Source organism: Ambystoma mexicanum, chromosome 1p, assembly GCF_040938575.1.
Source record: "Ambystoma mexicanum isolate Mex_15411 chromosome 1p, UKY_AmexF1_1, whole genome shotgun sequence".
Classification (NCBI taxonomy): domain Eukaryota; kingdom Metazoa; phylum Chordata; class Amphibia; order Caudata; family Ambystomatidae; genus Ambystoma; species Ambystoma mexicanum.
This window is the reverse complement of record NC_090921.1, coordinates 202181154-202194247: the sequence shown is the minus strand read 5'-3', so window position 1 is coordinate 202194247 and position 13094 is coordinate 202181154.

Here is a 13094-nt window from a genome sequence, read left to right as displayed (position 1 = left end):
ACCAGCTTTTGTCCTTGGTGCAATTGTCATGGGGTGCTATGGGGGTTTCTATTTCTTTGAGGATTGAAAAGAGTTTTTTCATGTTGGATTTGGCTTGGGATATATGGGAGTCAAATGAAGTACGTTTGGCCAGGTATATTTCTTTTTTATACAGTGCAGCTAGTTTGGAAAGTTTGAGTTTGTTTAAGTCTGAAGGGGATTTTTTCCAAATGGCCTCGCAACATCTTTTTTGCTGCCTTAGGCCTTTGAGGAATGGTGTAAACCATTTATTGAGGTGTGTTTTTGGTTTGCTGGATCTGAGTTTGAGCAAAGGGCCTGCTGCTGGGTGTAACCAGGTTTCGGTGATGGCGAGGAAGTCAAGGTCTTCTAACAGTATTAAATCTGCGATTTCTATGGCATGGGCTACCAACGATCTGGCGTTGATCAGAGCTCCCTTAATCTTAGGACTAACTATGTTTTTGGGTGTGGAGTCTATCCTTTCTGAGGTAGTGGTATGGCGCTTGTCCTGTAAGAGTTCAGGAGTACCCAGGTTGAAGGAGTTATGGAAGGGTGACGAGTAGGAAGGTTTTTGTAATGGGTTACTGAGTTGTGTGGCGGGATTAGGTCGGAGTGGTTGCGTTCTACGGTTTTGTCTGTTAGGTAAGGTTGGAGGTGCATGCAGATCGCTGTGGAGTGGCTGCACATCTTGGATTTTCTCATGTGGAAGTGCACTGGCATGGAGTGTGTGGAATGAAGTGGGTAGATTTGGTACCTCTCTGTGCTTCTTTGGTGCACAGCGTCTTCCAGACATTATTATTATTCATTGTGGAGGGAACGGTTTAGGACATGTGTCTGGAATCTCTTTAGCAATTTGCAATAAAAGAAGGACTTGGGAAAGTCTTGGACATGTATTCAAACTCCAGAGTAATTTTTTCCCGTATTGCGCAGAGACAAATGTGGTTGTGTGCTTTTTCATTTGGTCCACAAATGGAGAAAGCAAGGGGCAATGTTAAAAAGGCTGTTTGTGCCTTTTTGGGAGCTGTTGGAATGTCCTCTTTTCAGAATGAAAACATTATGTTTTGTAGCAGACACATTTTTCGCAGAGAGGGAGTACATCTTACTTATGCCGGCAATCAGATTTTTCTGCGAAATATACAAAATGCATTACGACCTTTTTTGGAATTACTGCAATCCATTTTGCAGTAGGTGTTTGCCCATTTGAAGTTTTTGAAACACAAGAAAACACCACAAAAAGGCTCTTTTCAGAGCCACCACTTCCCCCTATAAAAAATGCAATGGTTCTGATATGGCAGCTTCCCAACATTTTAGATGTTGACAAACCGTCCGCGGACTTCTAAAAATGCACAGGGCCTTGCACTATTTATTTTTCACTTCTATTGTTAAACTGTGAAAGGCGGCTCTGAAAACAGCCTTTTTTATTTTTATTTTTGTATATATTTATTTTAAACACGACACAGGAAAGGAGGGCAAAGGAGGGGAAAGGAGGATAAGGAAGGGACACCAACTGTGGGCATAAGAAAGGCTAGATGGAGAGAGGAAGATGTAGGGTGGGGCTTGTTGAGGTAGGTCGCAGACCTTCTGATGTTCCTTGACCGCAGTCTCGAAAGCACTCCGAAGGTTCTCCCCCCTGCAGAGTACTGCGTCGTAGTACATGCACAATATTGTGACCTTCGAAAGGTAAGGGTCAACAGCATCATGGATGGCCTGTGAGGCAGCTGGAGGGATGTGCTGTCCCACAGGAGTGTCTTTTATGGTGACAGGAGCGGAAATGGAGGATGCTGCAGAGGAACTCAACCTACTACGTTTATCGCAAGGTGCAACCTTGCGAATAGCCCCATTGTGGAACGACTTTAGGTGTCACTTCATTGATGTAGTACCATAGCTATACAAACCAGGCTTGCCACGACTGAGCACCATGCGGCACTGAGTGCAGATCACCTTGCTCGCATCAGCTTTTGACTTTTCATCAACAGTGGTAAATAACCGCCACACCCAAGACTCACAATGAGTGATAGTAGTAGGGATTTCCACTACCTCATCCTCTGCAACCCTCTCCTTTGCATCCTCATGCCTGTTCCCCTCTGCAGGCCCTTGGGGACGTGGTGGTGGTGGAGGGGGCGGGGATCCTGATGCAGAGGCAGTAGCAGCAGAAGCAATTTGGGATGCCATCTGGAAGGTTAATAACAAGGAACCAAGAACAGCAACCTGCACAATTGTCCTGTTGTAAATCTTGGAAATCCAAAAGCAGAATGAGGATCAGCTCTGGGGTGTGGTCTTTTATTGGGGTGCAGGAGCATGCTTCACGGACACCCACGCTGTTCGTGGACACATCGAGCACCAAGAAAGGGCTCAGAAAGTTCAAAAAAGTATGTAGATCGGCAGGGACATTGTCTGGGACATGTGCAATGGTGAACTTTTACGGTAAAATACCTTGGATTGCTCAAAAAAGCACTTTTTAAATGTTTGGGGGCCCGGACAGTGTCCGCAAATCAGGACAAACGCGCAGCATGGGTGCGGTCACATGATGAGGCCGCGGACACGTTCACGAATGGGACGGCTGTCCGCAGGACACCAAATGCACAGGGACAGTTGTGCGCATGGGTATGGGTGTTCTATGGACAGTGTTCGGCTCTCCGAACTAATTAAAAGTGCGACACACCTGCGGCGGACAGTTATGGACATGTTCGTAGGACCCAACGATGTGGTGCGCATGGGCGTGGGTGTTCTACGAACAGTGTTGAAGTCCCTGAATAAAATAAATGTGCGTCAATTTTGCGGACAGGCGGACGGGATATGTGTTCTATGGATATATTCATTCTGGTTGCAGACATTACAAACAGGGGGGGTGTTCTTAGGACACCTTCATGTTGGGTCATTGCGGACAGGTGGACATCTTGTGTGTTCTAAGGACACTTCCATTTCAATTACGAACAGTACGAACAGGTTTATTGTCTTTAGGACACCCCAATTTGGGTTAATTGTGGACAAGCGGGTATCTTGTGTGTTCTAAGAACACCACCATTTTAATTATGAACAGCTACAGTGTCCTTAGAACACCCCCATTTTGGTTAATTGCAGACATCCCGGAGAGCCGCGTTGTCTGCGGACACCCTAACTGCCTTTAAAAAAACAAATAAGACACAGGCATATACTAAGAACACACTTAAAATTGTATTATTGTTTAACAGTAGAAACATTACAAAAGAGAGGGGGAAGCAGAAATTGAAACAAATACAGGGGAATTAGGGGTTTGGACATGATGTATGGGTGGGGAGGATAGGATGGAAGTCTCATTGTTATGTTTTTGTTGCTGGGGAGGATTTTGTGATATTTGGCTGGGACATGGAGAGGAGGAACAGGTACACGTGGGACAGTGATATTTTATCTTTTCTTTAATGTGGTCCTCAATAAACTGTTTCAGAAGATTGAAATGTTTCATTAGCATATTCATTTTTAGTTCCATTTGTTTCAGAGGATCTTCTAATGTCTCTCTTGGTATGTTACACTTATTTTCTGTATGGTCTGATAAACAAAATATGTTAACTACACATAAAGTAATGGTTATTAATTGGCTTACATAGAGAAATATTGTGTCTACCATTAGTATCGCTGTCTTCACTCATTTCATCTCGTGGGAAATTTTCTTCCAGCCATTCCAAAGTACTGCACATTTCTGTGTAAAAATAATAATATTAGTTTTAGTGTACATAATACTGACAATTTATAAATATATGAAATAAATATTTTGTACTTACTACTTTTGTACAAACTTGTGGTGTTACTGCTGTATAGGTATGCTCTTGCTTTTTGCTGCCCTGTTTCTGTGAGGTAATTCTGTTGGAGGCATATTTATTTTGTTTTGGTATATTCCATTATATTGGAAATGCTATTTCAGTGGATGGTTGGTGTCTTACATATACAGTTTCCACTTCTTATTTATTATTAAATGTAATGTTTTTATGTGGTGCTGTTTGAACATGGTGTTTTTATTGTATGATACAATAATGTAAAAAAAAAACCTGAGTTTTTGGATAGTGTTGATGGTGACCGCGCCCGTCTGCGGACATGCACACGGTCCGTGGACATCAAAATTACTAGCAGAGCAGGGGGTTCAGTATTTTCTATGTTATATGTATGTAAGATAAGGGAGTCTTAGTAAACATTTATACCATTTACATTATCTATATCTATATTTAGTGAAAAAAACTTTGTTAAAGAGACGTTATGGTTAAGTTGTGCTACTACAAACCTATGAAATTCAGTGAAAATAACATTGTTAAAGGGACGTTATGGTTAAGTTGTGCTACTAAAAACCTATGAAATTCCGTTAAAAAAATGTTGTTAAAGGGACATTATGGTTCCATGTAAAACAGAAACACCTTGAAATTCAACAGTTATGCTACGCTAAGCAACCATAACTCGCGCCACCACCGTCCACTGCTAAGACTAACAGCCAGGACATCAAAGATGACATCACAAATGTCATTGATGACATCACTGATGACATCACATGTGCATTTACTTTTCATGAAATGTCTGTACAAGGGATTCTTATAGTAATGTTGATAAAAAAGTGTGAAGGATTATTGGAATAAATATCATGAGGTACATAAAGCATTAGGTAATGCATTGATACGTATACCATTCTATTATCAGGTTCTTTCCAGTATACTAAGCTACTCATGTACAAACATAGGCATTGAGTGCAACACACATGATGGATGTACAATATTTTTAATCGTATCATGTTGAATAGTAAAATAATAAACGCTTGTTATTACTGTTGTGTCTACTGTGCAACATTTAATAACTATCTAATAAAACCCACTTACTACATAATTGCATTATTCGAAATAAAACACAAATAACAACAACACATACAAATATGAGCATATACAGAAGTAAACAACAGTATTACCAGCCAATCTTCATACCCTAACTGATTAACTTTATACACACAAAGCTACTACTTCGCTATGCATAACTATCATATAATAAGACTGGACCCTAAGGAGAGTAGTGTGCATAGAAAGTATACAAATATGAGCATATCCAGTAAACTAGAGTAATAAAAAAAAGGCAGAACTATAAGAAAGTGTTGATAACCTTACTGATTATCTTTATACACACAAAGCATTGATGTTTTCCAAATCTGTGTTTTCCCCTATGTATATGTGTCATATGCAGTGAGTGAACCCCAAGTGAATTACTGTAAGAACATATTTGAAGTATAACTTTACAAATATAGTACTTGTATATAAATTATGAGTATTTGAATTTTTAGTTCCTGACTGTTACTGGCCTAGATATGTCAGTAAAGGAAAAAAGAGGGAGCCAGACATGTTATGTCATCAGTGATGTCTTGGGTGTTAGTCTTAGCAGTGCACGGTGTTGGCGCGAGTTATGGGGGGTCATTCTGAGCTTGGTGCTAAGGGAACAACAATGCCGGTAAAGGAATACCAGCATCGTTTACCGCTACAGGCTATTCTGACCAACCCGACCGCTATTAGTGGCATCGTAAAGTATGATGCCGTAAATAGCGGTCTGGGCGCGGGCACGTGACCGCCCATGCCGGCAATAGCGGCATGCCGTAAACTGGAGGAGATCACAAGTGAAGTGGACATGCAAATAACGGCTTCATGAAGGCGGAAAAAGTGGTTACCGGCATGCCGTAAATACCGGCATCCTCGACCTACTGTAAAATGCCCTGAGCAGTGTTCACAACTGCCACAGGTGCACACAATCAGCACAGGTGGAGGCAATGGAGTCTGGCCCAGTACTAAAGGAGCACACACACACACACACACACACACACACACACACACACCACACCCCCTCCCACACCAAGATGATTCCAATAGTAGTAGCATTACTGGAGCTGGAGGGCATGCTTGCATTGCCACATCAACAACAACAACAACAGCCGCCACCACAGAGGAGAAGGCCAGTGAGACAGGACCAGCATGCACAACCAGTGCAGCCACCGTTACCACGCCGGCAGCCCCCAATCCCTCGTATCACAGCCAGTCCTTCAAACCTAACCCCTGAGCAGATCCACACCCTGTACCGTCTGGACCGGGACACCATCACCACCATAGAGGACCTGATACACGACGACATAGTGAGCCTCATTGAAATATGCACTGCCATTCCCCCTCTACTGAAGGTGGTGTCTGTGCTCCACCCCCTTGCCAGAGGCACCCACCAGCACACAGTGGGGCACATGCATGACATATCACAACCCTTAAATTCCCGGATACTGAACCAAGTGCTAGATGCCCTTCTCAAGCACACAAAGGACTACATATCCCTACCATGGACTCCCCAGGAGATATTTGATACAAAAGTCGGCTTCCATGCACTGGCAGGCAAGCCAAATTGTGTAGGTGCTCTCGACCGCACCCACGTGGAGTTGGTGCTTCCGCATGCCATGGAGGCGGTGTACCGCAACCACAAGCAATACCACTCCATCAATGTGCAGATGGTATGCGACGGCAGCAAGATCATCACACATTGTTGTTCCCGATATCCAACATCAACTCATGACTCTTTGGTCCTTCGGATCTCCACGCTACCATGCCTCATGCAGCGACATGCTGGACAACGTGCCTGGCTGCTTGGTAAATTGCATGACCGGCACATGGCATTGAAATGGGGGGAGAGGTGCACACACCACCATGGTGTCATTGGTGTGGTGACTGCACGATGTGCACATCACCGAACACTGTGCCCCAAACCATCAAAAACTGTACATGACACCCAAATCCTATAGGAATGAAGTAAGGTTGACACCTATCACTACATGACTAACATGAAACCACCTCACATCCCACAACACATGCACCACTCATCAGCGGTCCTTACTCTCCGTAACACCATCCAGCACCATGCACTGCACATGCACTATGTTGCTGTTTCCAGCATATCACCACACAGGACAAGCATCCCTGTGAGTGGATAAAAACAAACCCACCAGGGAATACACTGTCTGGCACAGGGCTGGCACACTCACAGGAGTGCTGCATTTCACCATGGGAATGATCAGCACTGATTGACCAATATTGCACTTACTACTGCCAACGCTCCCTCTAAGTAAGTCTAGCAGAACACAACACCTCACTAACACAGCTGTATGCGTATAAGATGCATGTGCAACAAGACATCAGTGCACACCATGTATCATCTTGAAGATGCAACCCACACCATCAGTCCATGGCAAAGTACACATTGAAGGACTGAAAAAGGCGTCAATACATCCAGGGACATTTGCATGTGGCCAATGTAAACCTGCAGGCATGTTTGACTAGTCCATCATTTTTGCCTAACATTTACCTTTAATTGCCTCTCATGCAGGTGATAGTGGCTATCTCTTGAAGCCGTGGCTCCTCACCCCTGTCCGACACCCACAGAACAGGCACTAGGAGGACTACAATCGTTCCCATACCCGTACCCATGTGGACATCAAGCAGACCTTTGGCATGTTTCGTTGCCTCAGCCGGTCGGGTGGGGCCTCCTCTACAGGCATGAGAAGGTGGCCAAGATCATCATGGCATGTGTCAAGCTGCACGATATGTGCATCCACCGGAACGTGCCCGGAACGTGCCCCTGCACCCTGACATTGAACTGCTACCACCTGGTGATGATGAAGGGGAAGAAGAAGATGTGGCTGGACATCATCGCGGTGTCGATGCACAGGAGAGATGTGCTGTGCGCAAGTCAGTGATTGCACAATATTAGTGACACACATGGCAGCAGAGGGTGACATGATGGTTGGACAGAGGGCACTAGGTGTGGGGGTACATCTACACTATGCACTGTAACTGAATAAATGACACATGCGCAATGATGAATGTCCACTCAGGTCTTGTTTTTCACACAACCGGTGTATTAAATGTAACAAAGTAAACGTAAGTGAAAAATCCCTCCACCACCCTCACCCCTCTTCTCCTCCCCCCACAACTCCCCCACACACTCTTACCCCCTCCACCTCCCCCCCACAACTCCCCCACACACCCTCCCCCCCTCCGCCGCCCCCCATTGAGTCTCCAGAGCCTACAGTAGGCAGCCCTGACAATTAATTGGCACTCCCTGGTCCAGGGGGCGGCATGTCTTGCTGGCGCTGGGTACGGGCCGACCTGCGGAGCGGGCTTGTTTGCGTTGAACTGGAGGAAGACGGTGTAGCCACCTGCTGTGGATGTGTAGCGGGATGCCCTGCCTCCATGGCATCTGCTATGCAGCCTAACACCTGCCAGAGGGCCGAGACCTCCTCCCAGAGGCGGAATGATTTCGCCATGGAGGCAGTGTTGTCCGTGATGGTCCTGCCTAGTGCAGCTAAGTCCTGACACCACTCCTCACTGGCCAGTCTGTTGTCCTGAATGAACTCACACACAAGGGTAGTTAGCAGGTCAGACCGCTGTGGTCCTGCGGGTGCACCTGTGGAGGTAGTCGGCCTCTGGCTGTCCTGCTCAGCCTGCTCAGCCTCCCGAGCCCTGAAAATTGGACTGAAGTGTCCCTCCGTCTGCTCAGGAGCAGACTGCTCCGGGGTGGTGGTGTGCTCTGTATCGAGCGACAATACTTGGGGGGATGCCGGTGGAGTTGGGGTATGGACCACATCCAAAAGCTCGTCCTCCATGGTGAGCCAGATGTCCTCCTGTGTGTCCTCCACAGCCAGGGGTGCCGTGGCTGCCACCTCCCCAGCCAAACTCGACTCCTCGGATGGTGGTGCCTCGCATGTATCATCAGGCTGGGCAATGGGTGGAGGTGGTGGTGGTGTTTCGCCCTTCACGGGCCTTGGTGGCACCGGCGCAATGGGTGCCTGGGGTGGCTTGCATGTTGGTACACAGTGCCCCCTGCGTTGTCCCCTCGAGGTTGAAGGACGGTTGCTGTCATCTCGGAACCTCTTCTGGGGTGTGGCCTGTGCAGGGGTTGTGTCCTGCCCATCGCTGTCATGGTCAGTGCCTGTGGGGGTCGGAGAGAGGGACGGCACGAGTGATTTTTTGATAGGCATCATACATACATTAGGACAATTGCACATCCACACAATTGGGGCATTTGTGTTTGGATGAGCACGTTCTTTGATACATTGGTGGTTAATGCAGGCATATGTCGGCGTCACTCTTTTGGCCATGCACGTTGTGTGACTTGTGTCATTTCCTACTTTCTGTGGTATGTGTCATGTACGATATTGGCTTGCACCAGGCATCTGCATGTGTCTGTGATGCATCAGCCTACTTTGCTGGGAGTGTGTGTGCGACCATAGCTTGACTCTTTGAACTGACATATTGGTTGATTTCATCAGATTTGGCATAGCAATGTTTACTTTGGACACTCACCTCCATCGCCCGATGTTGTGGCGCAACACTCCACCTTCGATGCCTTCCATCCCTATCATGCTGGCGCATATGTCCTCCCATGGGGTGAGCTTTATCGGGGAACTGGGACCTCCTCCTCTTCCCATGGCCTGGTTGCAGTTCTCAGAGAAGATGTTGCATACCCTTAGTCGCAGGTTGTCCCAGCGCTTGCGACAGTCTTTTACTGTGCATGGTTTGTTCCCCACAGCACTGACCTTTTGGGCAACAAGTGCCCAGATCTCTTTCTTCTTTAGAACTGCCTCTCTCTTCATGTTGCTAGAGAACACTATGGCAGCATGCCCCTGCAGTGTGTCTACCAGCATCTGCAGCTCATCCTCATTGAACCGTTCTTTTCGCTGGTGGGCAGCTCCCTTCTTCAGGGCCTTAGGCATAGGGGTCTTGGAGGTGGATGTTTGGCTCAAATAAGCAGAGTCCCAGGGATCCTGTGTGGTGAGGATGGCAATGGATTGTGTTTTTAAAGTTGGCCAACGTGCTCCTTCCCATTCCTGTGCGATGACGCTACTTCCGGTTCCGCTTATTAGCGGTGACCGTAAATAGCGGTGACCACTAAATACAGTCACTGCTATTTACGGTCACCGCTAATGCCGCATTGAACAATGTCGGTAGTGTTATCTGTGCTATGCTTGATGCCGCTATGGGCATTTTGGGAGCCTTTAACGGAATAGCGCAAAATACCTTACTGGCATGGCGTAAAGCTTGTGCCCGCAAAGTCGTAATAGTCCTCTATTAGCGGACTGGTGACAGCACGGACACGCTATTTGCGCCATGCCGGTAAGGAACGTTACTTACCTCCAAACTCAGAATGAGGGCCATGGTTACTTAGCGTACCATAACTGGCGAATTTCAAGGGTTTTTCGGTTTTACGTGGAACCATAACGTCCCTTTAACAAAGTTATTTTCACTGAATATATATATTTTGAGCTGTGAAACTGTGTTGTTTGGGTCACTACTGGTTCATCTACTACTGGTTCACCTTCACAGCTCTCTTCACATCATATCCCTCCTTCGGCCACCTTTACCATAAAAGACTAAGCAGGTACATCTCTTAAATGGCAGTTTTATCTTTATGATTTTGTTGTGTTTTGGTATGTACAAGTGTCAGGGCTGAGTGGGGCGTATTACCCCTGCTAATCCCTGTACTCCCGCAGAGCAGGATTCAATTCATCACTCTTAACTATTCCTCCGAAGCTAGAAACCTCTTTGACACCTATGACCCTTCTCACACTTTTTCTACTTTCATCTCCAAAACGGCAATGGTGGCTTGCATCAACATACTAAATATTAGGAAAATCAGGCACCTCCATCCTTTCAGTACCACCAAGCATCTCTTAACTACTCTTGTCTTCTCTAAACTTGAATAATGTTCCAGAATCCTCTTTGGTTTCCTCAACATCGCTTTCTGTTCTCTCGACAAGATCATTAACTTTGCTACCGTGACTCTCTTTAAAGTCTCTCACTTCACACCTACTTCTTGTACTGTCACCAGGCTGGATGGCTGAAGATGCAAAACAGGGACAGATTTAAATGTCTTCTCCTGGTTCACACATCTATCCACCGTAAGGCACCACTGTATCTATCCTCTTCTATCCAACACTACAAGCCTTCTCGTAATCGCCACTCTGCCTCCTCGACTAGTGTTGTGACATCTCAGTCTCCCTCTGCTTCCTCTTGCTTCCCTCATTTCTCTCTTCTTGCTCCTCTTCTCCAGGCCTCTTAGAAACTGTCCACACTGATTTTTTCAAAACCAAACAAAAAGCCTACCGCCTCTCCTCCGAGTTACCCTCTTAACTTACCCCTCATCTGCCTACTCGCTTACATTTTTCTCTCATCTATAACCTGCTTCTGTCCCTCACTTTCTCTACTTCCACTCTAGCATTTCATCCATCATGGTAACTTCGCTAACACAGCTAGCCGTACCAGCTACCTGCTCTAAAACATTTCTAATGTTGGTTGTCCTAAATCTATGTATGTCCATCCATGTTTTGGTTTTGTCCCCGGTGATTGTTCTATTTACTCCTCTTGGCTACCTGGTCAGAATTCCATTCAAACTCACTGCATTGTAAGTCGCACACTCTCTGCTTCCCATCAAATATGATTTAAAATCTAATGTACACTCTTTTGTGTTTCTCCCAATATATAGATATATAAAATAAATAAATAAAATGTTTACCCTTCTTCTGATTTACCCTAAGACAATTATGCATCATCCATTTGTCAAATTTCCTACAAAAGGTAAGAGTATGGGAAATGTTACTTTGATATTAATCCTCTAAGTGAAAAATGATCTGGGTGTGATCAACAGAGCTCTGGGATACGTCCCACCGGTCTGACAAGCGGTCATGCATAAAAGTGGAGAAATTACGGATCCCATTGGCACATCACATTCCACAGGTTATTCTGCAACTTTAGTCCTCATGGGAATGGATGGAGGGGCAAAGGTCAGCTACTTTCATTTATTTTAAAACATTTGATCTCGCAGACTTGGATTCGTTGAGTAATTCAAAGTATGATGTTGGTAGTGGCCGGGGCAGGCTGAATGTGTATTAGGGAATCCTGAATTAAATCCAGATGTCAAGCTAAACACATCTTCTAAAAGTTCTGGATCAGTGGAGCTCTGTAACTTATCTCTGTTAGTGTGCAAGATAGAGAAGTCACTCCAAGGTACCATGCTTCAGAGACATCATTTCTACCTATTTGCCTCAGGTGAGAAGCATCTAGAAAACATGTTCTTAATGAAGGCACTTAATGTGGCATAATCTCTAAGAATAGGATCATCTAAACTCTCTGTTGAGGTAGACTAGGTCAATGTGTCACACCCCTAGTTTGCTATATTGAATATAAAATTGGGCTAGTCATTCGGAAATTTAGAGGGTACTATGAAAAAACTAGGACCAGCTACTACGCAGCAGATCTTCTGTGCCATAAGAGCAGACCCTAACCTGGAGCATCCTGTTAACAAGTCCTTTGCAAAGGCCTCACAGCAACCGGAGGGTCATTCCAGGAGACGCTCCCTGTGCTATCAAACCAAACTAATCGCTCCTTGTTCACTGCATCCTGAACAATAGGAAAGGCATTGGTGCTGGTGTCTGCATTCCTCCAACGAGCCAAACTGTTGCATTGCATCTTAACCAGCTTGACACTGCATTGTGGCCTAGCGAAGCCCTTCACTTGTTATGCCTGATGTGTCTGCTCAATACTGGAACCCACTCCAAAACTATGGAGGGTCTCTCGCTGACTCTGCCTGGGGGTTACAACCACGGCTTAGCCCAGCTAGCCTGAGAACAGCTGCACATCAACGCACCCTTGATTGCCACTTCGGCGACAGTCACCAGATGATTAAAACCGCTTGAGTGTCACTCACCAGCTTCTCACAGCGTTTAAAGCCTGACTCAGCCTGGCCAAATACAAAACATTTTGGGACCTCCCCAACCTGCATCACTTGGACTGCCACCGTTTGATCACACAGAGCACGTTCATTCACTCCTACTCGACACCCCGCTTGTTGCCAGGGCCTCCACGAGTCTAACTGAACACGCACTGAGCCTAAACAGCTATCATCATCATTTGACACCGGGTGTGATGCGTCAGCCCACCAAGAACTGAATCCAGGTACTGTTGAACCCTGAACTGCCCCCACAGTCCACTGGGATCCTAGAAACTGGTTAGGTTGTGAACGCACCTGTTTAAACCCAATATCCTTTTCATCGTAGTCCCTTATCTACC